This window comes from Nerophis ophidion, linkage group LG24 (assembly GCF_033978795.1).
Source record: "Nerophis ophidion isolate RoL-2023_Sa linkage group LG24, RoL_Noph_v1.0, whole genome shotgun sequence".
Classification (NCBI taxonomy): domain Eukaryota; kingdom Metazoa; phylum Chordata; class Actinopteri; order Syngnathiformes; family Syngnathidae; genus Nerophis; species Nerophis ophidion.
In genome coordinates this window covers 28,685,078-28,705,711 of record NC_084634.1, presented here as the reverse complement: position 1 = coordinate 28,705,711, position 20,634 = coordinate 28,685,078, and the positions used below count along the sequence as shown (strand labels likewise).

At 37.9% G+C, this 20,634-nt stretch overlaps 1 protein-coding gene across 3 annotated transcripts in view; it reads right to left on the bottom strand.

Annotated features, from left to right (window-relative positions):
* susd6 (sushi domain containing 6) overlaps positions 1–14,520 on the bottom strand; it is a 63,255-nt gene extending 48,735 nt beyond the window's left edge. Inside the window, exon 1 of one of the 3 annotated variants that reach the window (XM_061885894.1) lies at positions 14,275–14,520. The gene's annotated coding sequence lies outside the window, so the exon portion shown is untranslated. The remainder of the gene's footprint in view (positions 1–14,274) is intronic. The other 2 variants (XM_061885893.1, XM_061885892.1) reach the window with 2 other exon arrangements.
* Positions 14,521–20,634: the final 6,114 nt, after the last annotated feature.

The window sequence follows — 20,634 nt, the reverse complement described above, 5'->3', positions numbered from 1 at the left end:
ACAACTGTCCACTTCAGACCCCAAGCTGACAACCATCCATCCAGCAAGCCGTTACTGCGGCTTTTCAGCTGCCTGCGGCTCCGTGAATGCAAAGGGATCCAAGGAAAGCAGTGGCACAGGCATGTGTCCATGGACAGAAAGCACTCATTGTACCAAAGATACAGCAGCGAGGATATTTCCACCCACGAGGCCCCAATGCTACCGCAGCTGGTAGAGGCCACCGGGGGCCGTTGGAGGCAGCCCAGCGTCAGAGCTCTGCATGGCACACAGTAGTCTGTCTTTGGTATTAGGTATTAGGTGGTGTTAAGCGCCACAGTTTGAATGCGTCAAGGAAAGCGACAGACTAAATACAAAGATGGAGGAAGAAGCAAAAACACAACAACAAAAACCAAGATGACCGCTTGTTGACAGAGGAAAAAACAGTCACATATAGGAGCTGAGGCCAGACAAAGGACCTTGTATACTAAATGCGGGTCTTGAGGGGTTACAACACCACAATGTGGTTTGGCGTAAAAATCAATATGAATAGAAAAAAAGCATCTTGCGAATCACGGAATTACAGTAGTATTTGTACTGAATGTACAGTATATTTCATGCTAAGCTCTAATGTATTGGATCGTTGTTGATATGATCTTTTTACGGGGGCTCTGCTTTGTTTATCTGTGTTTAAGATTTTGTAAATGGTTAATTTTAATAAGTACGATCACCAAATGTATTTATAACTCGTAGTCACTTTGCCTTTGCCCAGGGACAACTAGAGATGGGTACCGAATTTGGTTGTTTTATAGGCAAAGGCCGAATTCCGTCGGTACTACTTAGCGGGCAAACAAGCGTTCAAGCAGCACTCAGAGTGAACTCAGTCAGACCACTTCCAGGGAATACTTCAATTTTCCAACAAAGAAGGTATGCTTGATAAAAAAACGTTCTAAAGTACATTCAGGCTATGTTATTCAAAATGTGCTAGCTTGATGCTAATTGGATTTTTCCTAGCGATGCTACTGATTAGCATTAGCGATTTCATAAGACCATTTCAACACCTCAAAATTTGGTAATGAAAACTACAACTAAGATTCACGCTACAAGAAAACATATGGTGCATAATAAGTACAACACTAACAGTACAAACACTTTAAGGGCGCAACAAGATACTAGATTCAGCGTAATGGCAAAGACTACTTCAAGACTAGTAAGCAAAACACACCGTACTGCCATTTCACGGAATTGTAACTGCATGCAACGTCTACTTTATATTACTTACAAACAAGACCCAGAAGTGCAAGAAATTAAGATATAACAACTGGACTGCACAGCTATTAACAGCTCACTGTTATTGTTAAATGAAAATATTGCATTTATTTTTTTAAAGAATTAAACAATGTCCCTGTCAATTAAATAATATGATGCATGCCATCAATGCCATTTATGGGGAACAATGAGCACCAGGCATCTTTCGAATGATACTGTTGAACTACGTACTCAGAGTCGAATCTAAAAAGTAGAAGCATAACAAAACTATTCAGCATTTGCATATTTTGATATGGAATAAATGAATTCAAGATTCATGAGAATGGAAATAAAGTTAATTGAAAGCAATCCTGTAACTATTATAGCAATGGATTAAAGTGAATGTGACTTACTTGATTTACTTCCTGTTATATTGCTTCCTGTTAGGATAGAAGACAACGTTACTGTCTCTTTAAGAGAATGTTTCTTCCGGCACGGATGAGAGCTGATTGAGTATTGAGACACAGGGTTTTCTTAGTATAGTGTTCGGAGGAAAATATAAGTGTGGTGGAATAAAATTACTTTTATTCTTCATTACATTGGAGTACTGTGGAAGTTTTAAGACTCGAGTAAAGCAAACAAGTAATTTTGTCTCCCACAACGATGACTCCATTTACTAAGGAGGACTCATTAAATACATTTGTTGTGACAGAAAAACAATCTGCTTTAAGAACATATTAAACAGTAATAAGTCACAAAGTTTACGCCATAAATATAGGATATGTTCACACTGCATGTTAGGATGTCCAATTTTGATTTTTTTTTGCCAAATCATATCTTTTTATGTAATCGTTCACATTACAAAAACAAATGCGATGTCTCATGTGGACACAATCTGACCCGCATTCGGACATGACGTCATACTGAACACGCTGCAGTGTTTACGGAAGTAAACATGGCTTCAATCCTGCTCGGTGGATTTGTGGTTAGAGTGTCCGCCCTGAGATCGGTAGGTTGTGTGTTCAAACCCCGGCCGGGTCATACCAAAGACTATAAAACGGGACCCATTACCTCTCTGCTTGGAACTCAGCATCAACAGTTGGAATTGGGGGTTAAATCACCAAAATGATTCCCGGGCGCGGCCACCGCTGCTGCTCACTGCTTCCCTCACCTCCAAGGGGTTGGAACAAGGGGATGGGTCAAATGCAGAGGGTAATTTCCCCATGCCTAGTGTGTGTGTGACTATCAGGGGTACTTTAACTTTAACTTCAATCCTTGTAGGTCTCAGTCCTGGATCATTTGTGGAAATGTTAAAGATGTTCTGCAATCACAGTCAACATTTTCTGAAGTGAATTATAGTGCCTGGAAAATTGGGAAGAAGGACGGCAAGCATTTTGGCTCTTGCAGTTTGCAAGACCTTTGCTTCGATGTCTGCTCCAAAGAGCATGTGGGCGAGTAGTCACAGATATAACATATAAAACATATTTTCACCTGTTTTATGCTAATTTACCCTGTGCTAATTGTCAACTATTTATTTTGCAACCGTCTATTTTGGCAAATAATTATGCTGCTTATCGCTATTTGATGACGTATTGGTTGGATGACCGCGATCGGAGCGTTATCCAATTTATATCCACATACGGAAGAGGCCTCGGTCCGATTTAAAAAAAAATCTGGAATTGTCCTGCAGTGTGAACAAGGCCATATTGTCACACTCCCAATTTAGCCTTAAATGGGATTATTTTTTATGATGTTTAATAAAAAAAAAGTGGAAAAATATCACAATGTTGTTGTTTGTGAACTTTGGACATCTTTGCCCAGTGAAAAATGGGCCAAGATCAAGTTTACGGCCATTCAAAGTTCAACTCTGTTTGAGTGTTTTGCTTTCTCTTTTTGCAACATATTTTTACCAAACTTATTGGGAGGTGTTATAAGACCGTGAGAAGATAAGAATATTAACTGGACTCAAATTCAAAGCAGTAAGACTCCTGTCACAAGTTTAGGTCAAATGCTTTACTATTTTTACATTAGTTCATACACTGACTAGCAGAGGTGGGGTAAATAATCGATATTTTGATGTATCACAATTCAAACATGGACAATTATAAAATCGATTAGTAAATGCCAATAATCGATTAATTTATTGGAAATAAAGCAATGCAGACAGTTCTAAAATTTGGCTGACTGCAGCAAACCACCTCACCGAAATGTTAGGCCAGCTCCTTTTTAATAGGGCACCTACATTCCAGTTTGCACACATTACCATAAATGTAATAAATGTGAAGGGAATTTTTTTTTGTAAAGTTGCAAGTGATAAACGCTTATTAAAGCTGGGGTATCTAAGTTATAGTCTATAACTAAAAAAAATTATATTAGCATCCTACAGTACAGGGGTCGGGAACCTTTTTGCCTGAGAGAGCCACGAAAGCCAAATATTTTAAAATGTATTTTCGTGAGAGCCATATAATATGTTTTAACACTGAATACAACAAAATGCGTGCATTTTTAAGTAGGACTAACATTGTTTAAGTGTAATAAGTCTCTTTTTCTTTTTAATAAAATTTTTATTCTGAAGTTAACCAATAATAATTTAAGTACTTCTTAACATTAATGCGACTTCATGAACAGGTATGGTAGAAAAAGGTTGGATGGATTAAAATGCATGAGGATGTTTTATATTTTGAATGTTATTTTTAACACTGTGATTATGTTATAGTAATTTTGTATATCTATTATCACAACTTTTATGCTTAAGGGCCGTTGCTATAATTATTGTCAATTGTAGTGAAGTGGTATTTTTCTTTGTCCGTGCAAAGCTGGCAATCCAAAAGATTGCCAGCCATTCTGGTATCAGTGTCTGTGTTCAGGAACGGCCTGCTGACTGCCACGGCCGAACACCGCCGTGACGCAGACAGAGCAGAGAGACAAGGCGATATCACCAGCATCAATACATTTGCATTTTTGTATAAACATATATTGTGTCTAACTGGAGCTGTCGGGCTTACCCCCTTCCCTCAGCGACAGCTTCAGTGATGTTAAAAATGGACCTCCCAAATAAATAGAGGAAGCACGCGGGCTGGGCTTTTACAAAGTAGTTTGGATCTGTAACTAGAATACAGCCCAAAACACGTCTCCTCATTGAGACAAGTTTAATTCTGTCTCTGCATGATTCCTTGCTTCTCGTCTTTTTAAAAGATGTCATCAGTGTTTGAACGTGACAGATTACCAGCGGATATATTCATTTCTTATCATGTTAAGCAATATCAGCTAAGATTTACCTGAGAGCCAGAAGCAGTCATCAAAAGAGCCACATTTGGCTCTAGAGCCATAGGTTCCCTACCCCTGCTACAGTATATGGAAACAGTAATCATTTCTGAAAAAAATTGTATGTCTGTGCCTTACAATTAAGTATTTTAGTAAATAAAAGCCCGGAAGACAAAATAATTTGTCTTCCTGGCAGTCAACCCCTCCAGATCCAATCACAGGATTTAGAGAAAGGAGGGGTGGGCAGAGCTCACGAAGGAGCCTCCTCATTGGCTGACGCGGGTGCACGGTGCAAACTTGTTTGCAGCAAAGCATGGCTGCTGAACACCCACCTGGAAAGATCGCAATATCTGCACTTGCTGTTACAGCATATACTGCTAAAAAACCCAACCGAGGAAATCAGAGAAGGAAAAAAAGGCCCTGTACGTCCTAAAAACCCCAAAGAAGAGCCAAAACTCGAATAAATATTAGTCTAGCGTCTTCAAGATGAAGGGCATTATAGGCCAGTTTTGGACAAACTTTGGACGCGCAAGTGGCTGATTTCTTTCTACACAGGTAATCTAATGTATCAATACATCACTAATAGATTTTTAATTTCATCGTAATCGAATCGTGAGGTGGCTGAAGATTCTCACCTCTACTGACTAGGGCTGGGAGGTGTACCGGTACTACAGTTAATACCGGTATATTTTAGAAAGAGGTACACATATGAGACAATACCACCATACCGGTATCTTTTTATGTGCCTTTGTTATGGTTGTTGGCGGCCGATGCGGTGTAACGTAGCTAAGAAAGGATATGGCACACGGGAAGGGTCTATCATAGGGCTGGGCGATATATCGATATAGACGATATATTGCGGGTTGTCTCTGTGCGATATAGAAAATGACTATATCGTGATATTCAAGTATACGTTCTCACCCAGTTGCTTTTAGCTGTGGCCATTACATTACAGGCTCTTCTCGCTCTTTCTTGTCTCTCCTCCTCACAGACAAGCGCACCTTCTTACCTATGTCACATACTGTCACGTCATACGTCACATACGTATAAGACCTCGCCCAGCAGAGAGGTAGCAGCATGGCTAACATTAGCTGTGATGCTAGCGGAGCCGTGCAAGTGGTAATACAAGAGAAAGAAGGCGCGAATGAAGGAAGAATTAATTCCCACGAAAAACAGAAGGGGGTCCATCGTCTGGCGGTGGTTTGGCTTCAATGATGCTAATATGTAGCATCATTTGAAAAGTCACCTGCTAGAGAATAAAGAGAGTTTGAAACTCCGCATGTCAACATCTCCGTTCAGTGCCACACGCCCACACCATCAAAATGCCGAGGCAAACATTTCCACATCAACACCGTATGAAAAAAATAGTCAACAGAATTTAATAACGTCAGTAGTAACCTACCACATAGCAAAGGACGAATACAATTTGATTTCCAATTATGCAGCTCATTTTTATTTGACATTTAAAATGTCTCTGACAATCTTACACTTTCTGTTTTGGAAATGACATGAACGTTTGTGCCATTGCTTGATAACTGTTTAATAAATAAAGTTTTGGTCAATTGACTTAGTTGTGATTTCCTTCTCTGCATGACAGTTTAAAATGAGCATGTATTAATGCAGTATGAACAATAATGTTTTAATGCACACATATAGAATCATCATACTGGTGTCATTATATGCATCATGTGTTCATTCAAGGCCAAGGCAAAATATCGAGATATATATCGTGTATCGCGATATGGCCTAAAAATATTGAGATATTAAAAAAAAAGCCATATCGCCCAGCTATAGTCTACCGCGCATTGCCGACGCCGACCTTCGCTGCTTTCACATTCGCGCACAGCCGACGTGTATTACCAGACCTGACAAACTGCCACTACTAAAGCTAACAACAAAAGTTTAGCTGAAACCCTCGCTGAAGTCACACGTTGCTTGGCAACAGACACCGCCTTTTAAAGGAACACACACGCAAGTAACATGCTGCTCTCTTAAACTTCTCTGAACTGCAAATGACATTGATTTTTTTTTTAAAGTAACGCATTAATTATTTTACTTTTTAATGAATTATTAATTTATTAAAGAGTAATTATATTAGCAATTAAAATATTTTTTGGGTTAAGCAACAAGTAACTACAATTAATTACTTTTTAAAAGTAATTTTCAGAATACTGCGAGACAAGATTTTGTGGTGTTGAGTTTAAACTAAACACATTACGTTTTGTTTAAAATACCGATATGTATTGGTAGAAACAAGATTTAGTGGTGTTGAGTTTAAACTGGTAGAAATAAGATTTTGTGGTGTTGAGTTTAAACTAAACACCTTTAGTTTTGTTTAAAATACCGATATATATCGTATACAACCAAAAATACCAGCATATCAGTTTTGGCCCGTAATGCTCAGCCCCTAACACTGACTATTGTGGCAATTAATAGTGTTGAATAGAGACAAAGCCTTGTAAGCTTGATGTTAATCTTTAATGCAAATACTATATTATTAACATATTATATGTAAAATTGTTGATGAAAAAACAACATGTATAGTTAGTTAACACTAAGGATGTTACGATGAACGGTCCGACGTATTGCTGTTAATAACATAATTGATGAATGCACTTTTATAAACTCAGGAACTGACTGGTGCTAGCTCGCTAGCTTAAAGGCCTACTGAAACCCGCTACTACCGACCATGCAGTCTGATTGTTTATACATCAATGATGAAATATTAACATTGCAACACATGCCAATACGGCCGGTTTAGTTGACTAATTTACAATTGTAAATTTCCCGCGGAGTTTCCTGTTGAAAACGTCGCGGAATGATGACGCGTGCTTGTGACGTTATTGGTTGGAGGGGACATATTAGCCAGCACCACTTGTGGCTAAAAGTAGCCTCTTTTCATCGCGCAATTACACAGTATTTTGGACATCTTTGTTGCTGAATCTTTTGCAATTTGTTCAATTAATAATGGAGAAGTCAAAGTAGAAAGATGGACTTGGGAAGCTTTAGCCTTTAGCCACACAAACAATGTAATTTGTTTAAAATTCCCGGAGGTGAAGTTTTACTATGGATCAGAGCGTTCAAGCGAACATGGTTCCTGACCACTTGTCAACCGGCAGGTTTCGGTGAGAAAATTGTGGTAAAAAGTCGCCTCATGCCGGTGATCAGTGGAGCTTGCGCCGTCCATGCAGCTGCTGTGACTTCCCCCAGAGATTGGCCCAACACACCCGTGGACACACCCCTCCGACTGTCAGGTACTATTTACCTCACTAAATCACTAGAAACACATTAGAAAGATAAGGGATTTCCCAGATTATCCTAGTAAATGTGTCTAAAAACATCTGAATTGCTCCAAATGCAATCACCTTTTTTTTTTTCTTCTAGTCCTTTACTACCAATATCCTCATCCACGAATCTTTCATCCTCACTCAAATTAATGAGGAAATTGTCGCTTTCTCGCTCCGAATAGCTCTTAATGCTGGAGGCTCACGTTATAAACAATGTGAGGAGCCCTCACACCGGTGACGTCATTGTCTACTACTTCCGGTAAAGGCAGGGCTTTTTTATTAGCAGCCAAAAGTTGCGACCTTTATCGTCGATGTTCTCTACTAAATCCTTTCAACAAAAATATGGCAATATCGCGAAATGATCAAGTATGACACATAGAATGGAGCTGCTATCCCCGTTTGAATAAGAAACTCTCATTTCAGTAGGCCTTTAAATACTCACATGGAAATAAGAGACTTCAACGTCTTTCCCAAATTAGGAAACAACATACCCCAATCTTAACACATAACTGTTTGAGCAACTAAGCTATTCCATTGTGCAGATTGAACCTACAAGCTGTGCTCTCGTAGAACCGAGTGCTCCTTCTATATTCATTGGAATACGATACAAAGGTGTTTTTACGGTGCCTTCAAGGACAGCTTAACGCAGAAGGACGTCACAAGGCCTGCCAGGAATACTAATAATGACAATAGATTTTATTTGTTATGCACTTTTCATTTGAATAATTCGCTACAGTACAAACCAATATTAAAAACAAAAAAATACAGTAAACAATTTGTTTAAGTTTTTGAAGTAAATGGGTCAAAAGCACATTCAATAATACCGCAAAAATAATGATAACTGTGACTAAAATGTTCATGATAACTGTGATATGAACTTGTTACATCCCGAGTTAGGACTTTTTAATGTTGACAGTTTGACCCGGGTACGGTTTACTCTAGTTGCTTACTTCTTGGTGTGTGTCCTCCTACATGAGGAATCCTGAAGAACAACCTTCTCAGCATAATCATCAGGCTTAAATCCAAGAAATCCAGTTGTTACTGATTTAGAAGGGCTGTCTCAGGATCAAAACGTGACTAGTACTTATTTACCCCCAACAGTAATCATTTCCATCCTTGGGTTACGATAAGCGTGACGTTTTTCTTTTTGTCTTACCCGGCAAACAGGAAACGACTGAAGGATTTATTGGAACAAAAGCAAGGGTGGGATCGGTCTGTGCCGGGGAAATATATGAGCAGAGAGACAGCCACTCCAAAGTCAACAGCACATCAGTCGTCTCAGGAGTCGTCCCGTGTGCCTCCGTGACGATGCAGTCAGTGGAGCACAGTCACACGCGAGTACACGTGAACATGCACTGTGAGGTATTTAAACAAAGAACACACGGAAGGACATGAGAGCGCTCAATAATGGGCGAAAGAAAACAAAGGCTTACATACATTTACACGATATGCAGCTCATTCAGTTCTTCTGAAATGATGCACGAGACCCCAGGGAACACGCTTTATCAGTATCATGCTTCAAACCCTGCTTCGAAAAGCCTTAAAATGTGCACAATGTAGCCATTAATTCTGACTTCCTTAATATCCATCCATCCATCCATTTTCTACCGCTTATTCCCTTTTGGGGTCGCGGGGGGCGCTGGCGCCTATCTCAGCTACAATCGGGCGGAAGGCGGGGTACGCCCTGGACAAGTCGCCACCTCATCGCTGGGCCAACACAGATAGACAGACAACATTCACACTCACATTCACACACTAGGGCCAATTTAGTGTTGCCAATCAACCTATCCCCAGGTGCATTATTTTTTAAATGTTTTGTCAATGTTTGTATTGTAGGTTAAAGTGTTTCATATACTGTGCTACTGCTGAGTTAATGCAGCGAATCATTTTGAATTTATTAATATTTTTTGAGTTTATTTAATTTTATTTTTAAGTACCCAATGGTTCAAGTCAGTCAAAAATTGTTAATAGTTTAAAAATAGGGATCTTAATATTTTATTTCCGGCAAATATTTTCTGCTACAGACTAAAAAACAGTGTTAATAAAGTTATTAATTTTGTAAAATGATCTATATTTCTTTCTTTTTTTCCTTTCTTTAATTTTAATAAGGACCCACTGCTATGCAGAGGTGTACTTATAACAATTTTATAGACAAATAATACAGAGAGTGGAGGGGTGCAAAGTTTTTTCTTCTTCCTAGTGGGGCCGTAACAAAAAGTAATTGAGAAGCACTAAGCTAATTGTGTAATGTAATCAATATCCAATATATAGCTATACCACTCGATTAAACTACAGGTTTAATACTCCTATATTCAAAACCAAGTGTTACTATTCAACTGTGTAATGTCACAGTGGCCAAAAATACTGCTTAAAAAAACATCTGCATTGTTTTTAATGAATACATAGGCCTGCTACGCTACTGTATGTTTATTTAAAAAACTGAACCATAACTAATGTACTATTACTGATGTATGCAGTAGGACCAAACATGTTTAAGCTGCAGGGCAAAGTCTAGGTGTGAAGCAGAAACTATTGTATTATGCATATGATGACAAAAACATATTTTTTGCATCCGAACAATATCTGATTACCATAAAATTTAACAGAACTTTTTTTTTTTTGATAAACATCCCTAACTAGCCCCTGGACCTTGAGTTTGACACCTTTATTAACAGTATTCATTTTGATTTAATGTTAATAATGTAAGCTGAAACATTATGTTAATTGTAAAAAAAAAAAAAAAAAGGTTAAACATTGTAGCAAGCTGATAGTGTTCTACAGAAAGAATCTACAATACATGTTGGACACTGCTTGTTGTTGTGGTTATTAACAGCTATTTGTCAAGTATATAAAAAGGGAAACAACCATTTGTTGTGTTTTTTTTATTTTTATGTCACAGTGGCCAAAAATACTTCTTAAATAAAAACATCTGCCTTGTTTTTACTGAATACATAGGCCTGCTACGGTACTGTATGTTTATTTTAAAAAACTGAACCATAACTAATGCACTATTACTGATGTATGCAGTAGGATCAAACATGTTTCCCCTGCAGGGCAAAGTCTAGGTGTGAAGCAGAAACTATTGTATTATACATATGATGACAACAACATATTTTTTTGCTTCCAAACAATATCTGATTATCTTAGAATTTACATTAACTTTTTTTTTGATAAACATCCCAATCTAGCCCCTGGACTTTGAGTTTGACAACTTTATTAACAGTATACATTTTTATTTAATGTTAATAATGTAAGCTGAAACATTATGTTAACTGTAATTTAAACAAAACGTTAAACAGCCCGGTAAGGTTTATTCAGGTGTACTGGAGAGGAGGCTACGCCGGATAGTCGAACCTCGGATTCAGGAGGAACAGTGTGGTTTTCGTCCTGGTCGTGGAACTGTGGACCAGCTCTATACTCTCGGCAGGGTTCTTGAGGGTGCATGGGAGTTTGCCCAACCAGTCTACATGTGCTTTGTGGACTTGGAGAAGGCATTCGACCGTGTCCCTCGGGAAGTCCTGTGGGGAGTGCTCAGAGAGTATGGGGTATCGGACTGTCTTATTGTGGCGGTCCGCTCCCTGTACGATCAGTGCCAGAGCTTGGTCCGCATTGCCGGCAGTAAGTCGGACACATTTCCAGTGAGGGTTGGACTCCGCCAAGGCTGTCCTTTGTCACCGATTCTGTTCATAACTTTTATGGACAGAATTTCTAGGCGCAGTCAAGGCGTTGAGGGATTCCGGTTTGGTAACCGCAGGATTAGATCTCTGCGTTTTGCAGATGATGTGGTCCTGATGGCTTCATCTGACCGGGATCTTCAGCTCTCGCTGGATCGGTTCGCAGCCGAGTGTGAAGCGGCCGGAATGAGAATCAGCACCTCCAAGTCCGAGTCCATGGTTCTCGCCCAGAAAAGGGTGGAATGCCATCTCCGGGTTGGGGAGGAGACCCTGCCCCAAGTGGAGGAGTTCAAGTACCTAGGAATCTTGTTCACGAGTGAGGGAAGAGTGGATCGTGAGATCGACAGGTGGATCGGTGCGGCGTCTTCAGTAATGCGGACGTTGTACCGATCCGTTGTGGTGAAGAAGGAGCTGAGCCGGAAGGCAAAGCTCTCAATTTACCGGTCGATCTACGTTCCCATCCTCACCTATGGTCATGAGCTTTGGGTCATGACCGAAAGGATAAGATTACGAGTACAAGCGGCCGAAATTAGTTTCATCCGATGTGTGGCGGGGCTCTCCCTTAGAGATAGGGTGAGAAGCTCTGCCATCCGGGAGGAACTCAAAGTAAAGCCGCTGCTCCTTCACATCGAGAGGAGCCAGATGAGGTGGTTCGGGCATCTGGTCAGGATGCCACCCGAACGCCTCCCTAAGGAGGTGTTTAGGGCACGTCCAACCGGTAGGAGGCCACGGGGAAGACCCGGGACACGTTGGGAAGACTATGTCTCCCGGCTGGCCTGGGAACGCCTCGGGATCCCCCGGGAAGAGCTAGACAAAGTGGCTGGGGAGAGGGAAGTCTGGGTTTCCCTGCTTAGGCTGTTGCCCCCGCGACCCGACCTCGGATAAGCGGAAGATGATGGATGGATGATGGATGGTTAAACATTTTAGCAAGCTGATAGTGTTCCAAAGAAAGAATCCACAATACATGTGGGACACTGCTTGTTGTTGTGGTTATTAACAGCTATTTGTCAAGTTTATGAATAGGGAAACAACCATTTGTTGTATTTTTTTTATTTTTATGTCACAGTGGCCAAAAATACTTCTTAAATAAAAGCATATGCTTTGTTTTTAATGAATACATAGGCCTGCTATGCTGCTGTATATTTATTTTAAAAAACTGAACCATAACTAATGTACTATTACTGATGTATGCAGTAGGATCTGACATGTTTTCCCTGCAGGGCAAAATCTAGGTGTGAAGCAGAAACTATTGTATTATACATATGATGACAACAACATATTTTTTGCATCCAAACAATATCTGATTACCTTAGAATTTAACATAACTTTTTTTTCCCTTTTTTTTTTTAATAAACATCCCAATTTACCCCCTGGACTTTGAGTTTGACACCTTTATTAACAGTATACATTTTTATTTAATGTTAATAATGTAAGCTGAAACATTATGTTAATTGTAATTAAAAAAAAAGATTAAACATTGTAGCAAGCTGATAGTGTTCCACAGAAAGAATCTACAATACATGTTGGACACTGCTTGTTGTTGTGGTTATTAACAGCTATTTGTCAAGTATATAAATAGGGAAACAACCATTTGTTGTGTTTTTTTTTATTTTTATGTCACAGTGGCCAAAAATACTTCTTAAATAAAAACATCTGCCTAGTTTTTAATGAATACATAGGCCTGCTACGCTACTGTATGTTTATTTAAAAAACTGAACCATGACTAATGCACTATTATTGATGTATGCAGTAGGATCAAACATGTTTTCCCTGCAGGGCAAAGTTCTAGGTGTGAGGCAGAAACTATTGTATTACAGATATGATGACAACAACATATTTTTTGCATCCAAACAATATCTGATTACCTTAGAATTTAACATAACTTTTTTTTTCTTTTTTCTTTTTATAAACATCCCAATCTCGCCCGTGGACTTTGAGTTCTACACCTTTATTAAGAGTATTCATTTTTATTTAATGTTAATAATGTAAGCTGAAACATTATGTTAATTTTAATAAAAAAAACATTAAACATTGTAGCAAGCTGATAGTGTTCCAAAGAAAGAATCCACAATACATGTTGGACACTGCTTGTTGTTGTGGTTATTAACAGCTCTTTGCCAAGTTTATAAATAGGGGAACAACCATTTATTGTATTTTTTTTATTTTTATGTCACAGTGGCCAAAAATAATTCTTAAATAAAAACATGTGCCTTGTTTTTAATGAATACATGGGCCTGCTACGCTACTGTATGTTTATTTTAAAAAATTGAACCATAACTAATGCACTATTACTGATGTATGCAGTAGGATCAAACATGTTTTCCCTGCAGGGCAAAGTCTAGGTGTGAAGCAGAAACTATTGTATTATACATATGATGACAACAACATATTTTTTTGCATCCAAACAATATCTGATTACATTAAAATTTAACTTTTTTTTTTTAATTATTATTTTTGGTTGTCAGAAAAAAACATCCCAACCTAGCCCCTGGGCTTTGACTTTGACACCTTTAATAACAGTATACATGTTTATTTAATGTTAAAAATGCAAACTGAAACATTATGTTAATTGTCAAAACAAAACAAAAATAACATTGTAATACGCTGATTGTGTTCCAAAGAAATAATAAATTATACATGTTAGACACTGCTTGTTGTTGTGGTTATTAACAGCTGTTTGTCAAGTTTATAAATAAGGGAACTACCATTTATTGTATTTTAATTGTAGATGCTTGATATATAAAGCCTAGTTGTGACTAAGCACATAATAAGAGTGGAAAGGAGAAAGGGTGGCCCTTTTCCAGCTAGCAAATAAGGCGACTTACCGACAAAAGGTTCCCAGCAGCGAGTCCCCGCTCTCCCGTCTCACATTCGAAGCATGAAGCGTTAAGCGGGGACACACACGACGGAAAAGGTGTCGAAATATCGACAAATGGTTCCGTCTTTGTCGTCTGTTTTTTCTCTCTCCTCCCCGAGCTTCGTTGTGCGTCGTCCTCGGCTCGCCACTTCTTTATTGGAGGTGAGCGGAAACACTCGCTGTGTGAGAACTCCAGCAGCTGCCTCGCTCTCGCGTGGTTTCCATGGCTACTCCGTGAATGGGGCGTGTCCTCGTCTGTCAGCCCAGCCGCAGAGGGAACCTTCAAAATAAGAGCGTTTTAGGAGAGCTGGGGAGGGTAGCCTAAACTTTAAAGCATGTTTGTAAAGATTGATTAGATCAGGGGGTGTCAAACCCATTTTTATTTAAGGCCACACGTAAATATCTACGTATAATAGCCTCGTTACTCAATTTGCAAAGATAATTGTTCTGATTATTATGTTATTTTACAGATTAAAGGCCTACTGAAATGAGATTTTCTTATTTAAACGGGGATGGCGGGTCCATTCTATGTGTCATACTTGATCATTTCGTGATATTGCCATATTTTTGTTGAAAGGATTCAGTAGAGAACATCAATGATGAAGGGACGGCGTGGCGCAGTGGAAGAGTGGCCATGCGCAACCCGAGGGGCCCTGGTTCAAATCCCACCTAGTACCAACCTCGTCACGTCCGTTGTGTCCTGAGCAAGACACTTCACACTTGCTCCTGATGGATGCTGGTTGGCGCCTTGCATGGGAGCTCCCTCCATCAGTGTGTGTGAATGTGTGTGTGAATGGGTAAATGTGGAAGTAGTGTCAAAGCGCTTTGAGTACCTTGAAGGTAGAAAAGCGCTATACAAGTACAACCCATTTATTTAAGTTCGCAACTTTTGGTCGCTAATAAAAAAGCCTTGCCTGTACCGGAAGTAGCAGACGACGTGCGCGTGACGTCACGGGTTGTAGGGCTCCTCACATCCTCACATTGTTTATAATCATAACCACCAGCAGCAAGAGCGATTCGGACCGAGAAAGCGACGATTTCCCCATTAATTTGAGCAAGGATGAAAGATTTGTGGATGAGGAAAGTTAAAGTGAAGCACCAGAAGAAGAAAAAAAGGCCAGTGAAGTGGGAGCGATTCAGATGTTATTAGACACATTTACTTGGATAATTCTGGAAAATCCCTTATCTGCTTATTGTGGGATTATAAAGTCATACCGGAAAGTCGGAGGGCTGCGGTGACCGCCAGTGTCTCTGAGAGAAGCCAATGGAGGAGCCAAGATGACATCTGCTGCAAGACTCCGCACAAGTCTCCGGTGAGAGCCGACTTAATATCACAATTTTCTCATCCAAAAACTTGCTGGTTGACATGTGATGGAGAAACATGTTCGCTAAAGCTTCACAACAAACAAAGAAACACAGGGTGTGTTTCGGTTGCTATAGGCAGCTACAATCCCCCGCTTTCCACCAACAGCATTCTTCTTTATAGTCTCCATTATTAATTGAACAAATTGCAAAAGATTCAGCAACATAGATGTCCAAAATACTGTGTATTTATGCGATGAAAAGAGACGACTTTTAGCCGTAAGTGGTGCTGGGCTAATATGTCCGCTCAACCAATAACGTCACAAACACGCATCATCCTTCCGCGACATTTTCAACAAGAAACTCCGCGGGAAATTTAAAGTTGTAATTTAGTAAACTAAACCGGCCGTATTGGCATGTGTTGCAATGTTAATATTTCATCATTGATATATAAACTATCAGACTGCGTGGTCAGTAATAGTGGGTTTCAGTAGGCCTTGAACTTCGATGCATATTTGTAGATATTGATTAGATCAGGGGGTGTCAAATAGCAATAATATCCTTGTTACACAATTTGCAAACTAAAACTGTTCTGATTATTATGTTATTTTAGAGATTAAAGGATAACTTGCTTTGCAAAATTTTAAGTCAAGATGACATGCAGATATTTAAAAGCTTTATTTCTGATAAAGTGGAGAATGTATGCAATTGCATACGGAAAATTTTTTCTGCCAAAAGTGAAAGTGTTTTTTTTATTTCCAGCCGTTTGCAGGCCAGATATTTGACGTGCCGGGCCACTATTAAATTACGTGGCAGCCACGATAACGTAATGAGACGGGCCAATATAAAATGAAGTGGCGGTTCGCAATCAAATTATGTGGCGGGAATCAATAAAATCATGCGGTGGATCACATAAAATTATGTAGCGGACCACATTAGAATGACATGCTGGGCCACATTAAAATTATGTGGCGTGCCGCAGTAAAATTACAGGGCAGACCACATAAAATGGTGTGGCTAGCCACATTAGAATTATATGACGTACCGCATTTAAACTATGAGACGGGCTTATTGTGGCGGTCCATGATAAAATGATGTGGCAGGCCACTATAAAATAAAGTGGCAGGTTAACAAAATTATATGGTGGGCCATGGTAAAATGATGTAGTGGACCACATAAAATGATGTGCTGGGCCACATTAGAATTATGTGGCGTGCCACAGTAAAATTATATAGCGGGCCACATAAAATTATGTGCCAGACCACATAAAATGGTGTGGCTTGCCACATTAGAATTATATGGTGTTCCACATTTAAACTATGAGACAGGCTTATTGTGGCGGTCCATGATAAAATGATGTGGCGGACCACATTAGAATGATATGCTGGACCACTTTAATTATGTGGCGTGCCACAGTAAAATTATATGGCGGGCCACATAAAGTGATGTGGCAGACCACATAAAATAGGGTGGTTGACCACTTTAGAATTATATGGCGTTCCACATTTAAACTACTGTATGAGACAGGCTTATTGTGGCTGTCCATGATAAAATGATGTGGCGGACCACAATACAATGATATGCTGGGCCACATTAGAATTTTGTGGCGTGCCACGGTAAAATTATATGGTGGGCCACGTAAAATGATGTGGTTGGCCACATTAGAATTATATGGCGTTCCACATTTAAACTGTGGTGGGCTTATTGTGGCGGTCCATGATAAAATTTTTGCCACAATAAAATAAAATGGCCTGCCACGTAAAATGACATGACCGGCCACATTAGAATCAAGTGGCGTGCCACGTTAAAATGATCTGAGGGGCCGGAGTAAAATTATATGGCATGCCACATAAAATGACATTAGAATTATGTGCCATTCCACATTAAAATTGTGGGACAGGCTTATTGTTGCAGTCAACAACAAAAATTAAGTGACCGGCCAAAATTAAATGTTACAGCAGGCCAATAAAATGATTTGGCGGGCAACAAAAAATTACACGGTGGGCCACAATACAATGATATGGGGGACCCTATAAGATGAAATGGTGGGCCACACTGGAATTTTGGAACAGGCCACGGTAAAATTAAGTGGCGGTTCACGATAAAATAACATGGCGGGCCATAATAAAATGACGTGGCATGACAGGTTAAAAATGATATGACTTTAATTAGAATAATTAAAATAATACTTTAACACATAATAATATGTTAATTATAATAATCATAATAATACTTTAACCATTAAACAGATACTTGTCACCCTTATTTAGTATCTCAAAGCAAGTCATGTATCAATTTACACGCAAGAATATAATAACCAAATGCATAAGCAATAATGAGGCTACAATACATTATACATACATATATATATATATATATATATATATATATATATATATATATACACACATATATATATATATATATATATATATATATACACACATATATATATATATATATATATATATATATATATATATATATATATATCCCATCCATCCATCCATTTTCTACCGCTTGTCCCTTTTGGGGTCGCAGGGGGGTTGCCGGAGCCTATCTCAGCTGCATTCGGGCGTAAGGTGGGGTACACCCTGGATAAGTCGCCACCACATCAAAGGGCTATATATATATATATATATATATATATATATATATATATATATATATATATATATATATATATATATATATATACTGTATATATAGCCAACTCATCAAAGGGAATAAGTGGAAGAAATAAATTGGATGGATGGATGGATATATATATATATATATATATATATATATATATATATATATATATATATATATATATATATATATATATATATATATATATCTATCCATCCAATTTATTTCTTCCGCTTATTCCCTTTGGGGTTGCGGGGGGCGCTGGTGCCTATCTCAGCTACAATCGGGCGGAAGGCGGCGTACACCCTGGACAAGTCGTCATCTCATATATATATATATATATATATATATATATATATATATATATATATATATATATATATATATATATATATATATATATATATATGTATATTAAATCAGCCATGAGTGCAATGCGGCCTTCAATAAAAATGTGTTTGATACCTTAGGCATAAAATAACCGGTCAGTCGTTACAGTTAAAGTTTTTATCATCTTATCACAGCATTTATTTGATCAGGTAAAACCTACTTTTAATTTAAAAAAAATATATATTTTACCAGAGTAACCTGACCAAACATAAAACAGTTTCTGACAACACAATATCTACGATCAAAAGCTACAGTTTCAAACGTTTAAGTGTCATACAATACAATATTGTATCATTTGTTATTATGCATGGCAAGAATCATTATATCTTTTGGTATAAATAATTTTAATATAAATATTGTTTGATTTTACCCAAATATGTTTGTTGATAAAACACTTTTGCGTTTGTTTGTTTAAAAATGTATTCTGTGTTTTATAGTCGTGATCAACAAATTTAAGTCAAAAAATCATAAGACTTAAAGAAAGTAAAAAAGTAAAACAACTATCGGTAGCAGTATCGACAATACTAGTCCTGTATTGACTTGGCATTGGGTCGATAACAATATAGGCAAATATCCCCTCCCATGGGGGTCTTTATTTATTTTCACTTGTTTCTGAGTCCCATGTTGCCATCTAGTGGCTACTTGGAGAAATTATGTACACAATGCTGATTTATCGTTCACATTCAGCAACATTTTCAGACACAATATTAATGAACCGTTTTTCTCATGTTAAAATGAATAATGGTAAATAAATAATATATTTAAAAAATAAATACATTAAAACAAAAATAGAATGTTCAGTTTGGTCCAGTCTGCGAAGACTACTTTTCACACCTTTAGCCACATTTTGAAAAATAAACACAAGGATTTGTTTTATGTTATGTCAATATTGTTGCCGCTCTGAAATATATATAATTTTTTGGAACAATTGAACACACAAACAGTATATATTGACCATAAACAAACAACTCAAGGCACTATAGTCTATATTTGTACAATGAATTGATTAATGTGAGAAACTTATTCGGCTGTTACCATTTAGTGGTCAATTGTAAGGAATATGTACTGTACTGTGCAATCTACTGATAAAAGTTTTCAAATTCCAGATATTCACGAGGTTGAGCAATCAACACCCTTTTAAAAACAAAAAATATTCAAGAAAGTAAAGTAAGAGACAACACGAAAATAATAATAAAATGAAAAAAAAAATTGGGCTCATCTAAAACAACTTAAATTCCTCCAATAAGGTATTGTTGTTGTTGTTTTTGTTGCCCTTTTCCAAGATTTCATTTAAAATTTTAAATAATTAATCATGGGAGGATTTGGATTTCACTTTCAATAATCAATCCATCCATTCATTTGGATTTCACTTTCAGAAATCGACTTTTGTTATTAAAATATTTGAGCTTACAAAATAATAATATGAATAATAATTTCTAGGTAATCTTTCATGATAAATTGAAAATGGGGACATCTCTATACCTTTATCTTTCAGCCAACATCCCATCTCATCCCAAAACAAATGTACAATATCACATTCCAAAAATAAATTATTTACATCCTCTTTATAATTATAATATCTGTGATGCGAAATGATCTATAGCAGTGGTTCTCAGATGGGGGTACGCGTACCCCTGGGGGTACTTGAAGGTATGCCAAGGGGTACGTGAGTTAAAAAAAAAAAAAAACTCTAAAAATAGCACCAATTCAAAAATCCTTTATAAATATATTTATTGAATAATACTTCAACAAAATATGAATGTAAGTTCATAAACTGTGAAAAAGAATGCAACAATGCAATATTCAGTGTTGACAGCTAGATTTTTTTATGGACATGTTCCATAAATATTGATGTTAAAGATTTATTTTTTTGTGAAGAAATGTTTAGAATGAAGTTCATGAATCCAAATGGATCTCTATTACAATCCCCAAAGAGGGCACTTTAAGTTGATGATTACTTCTATGTGTGGAAATCTTTATTTCCACACATAGAAGTAATCAT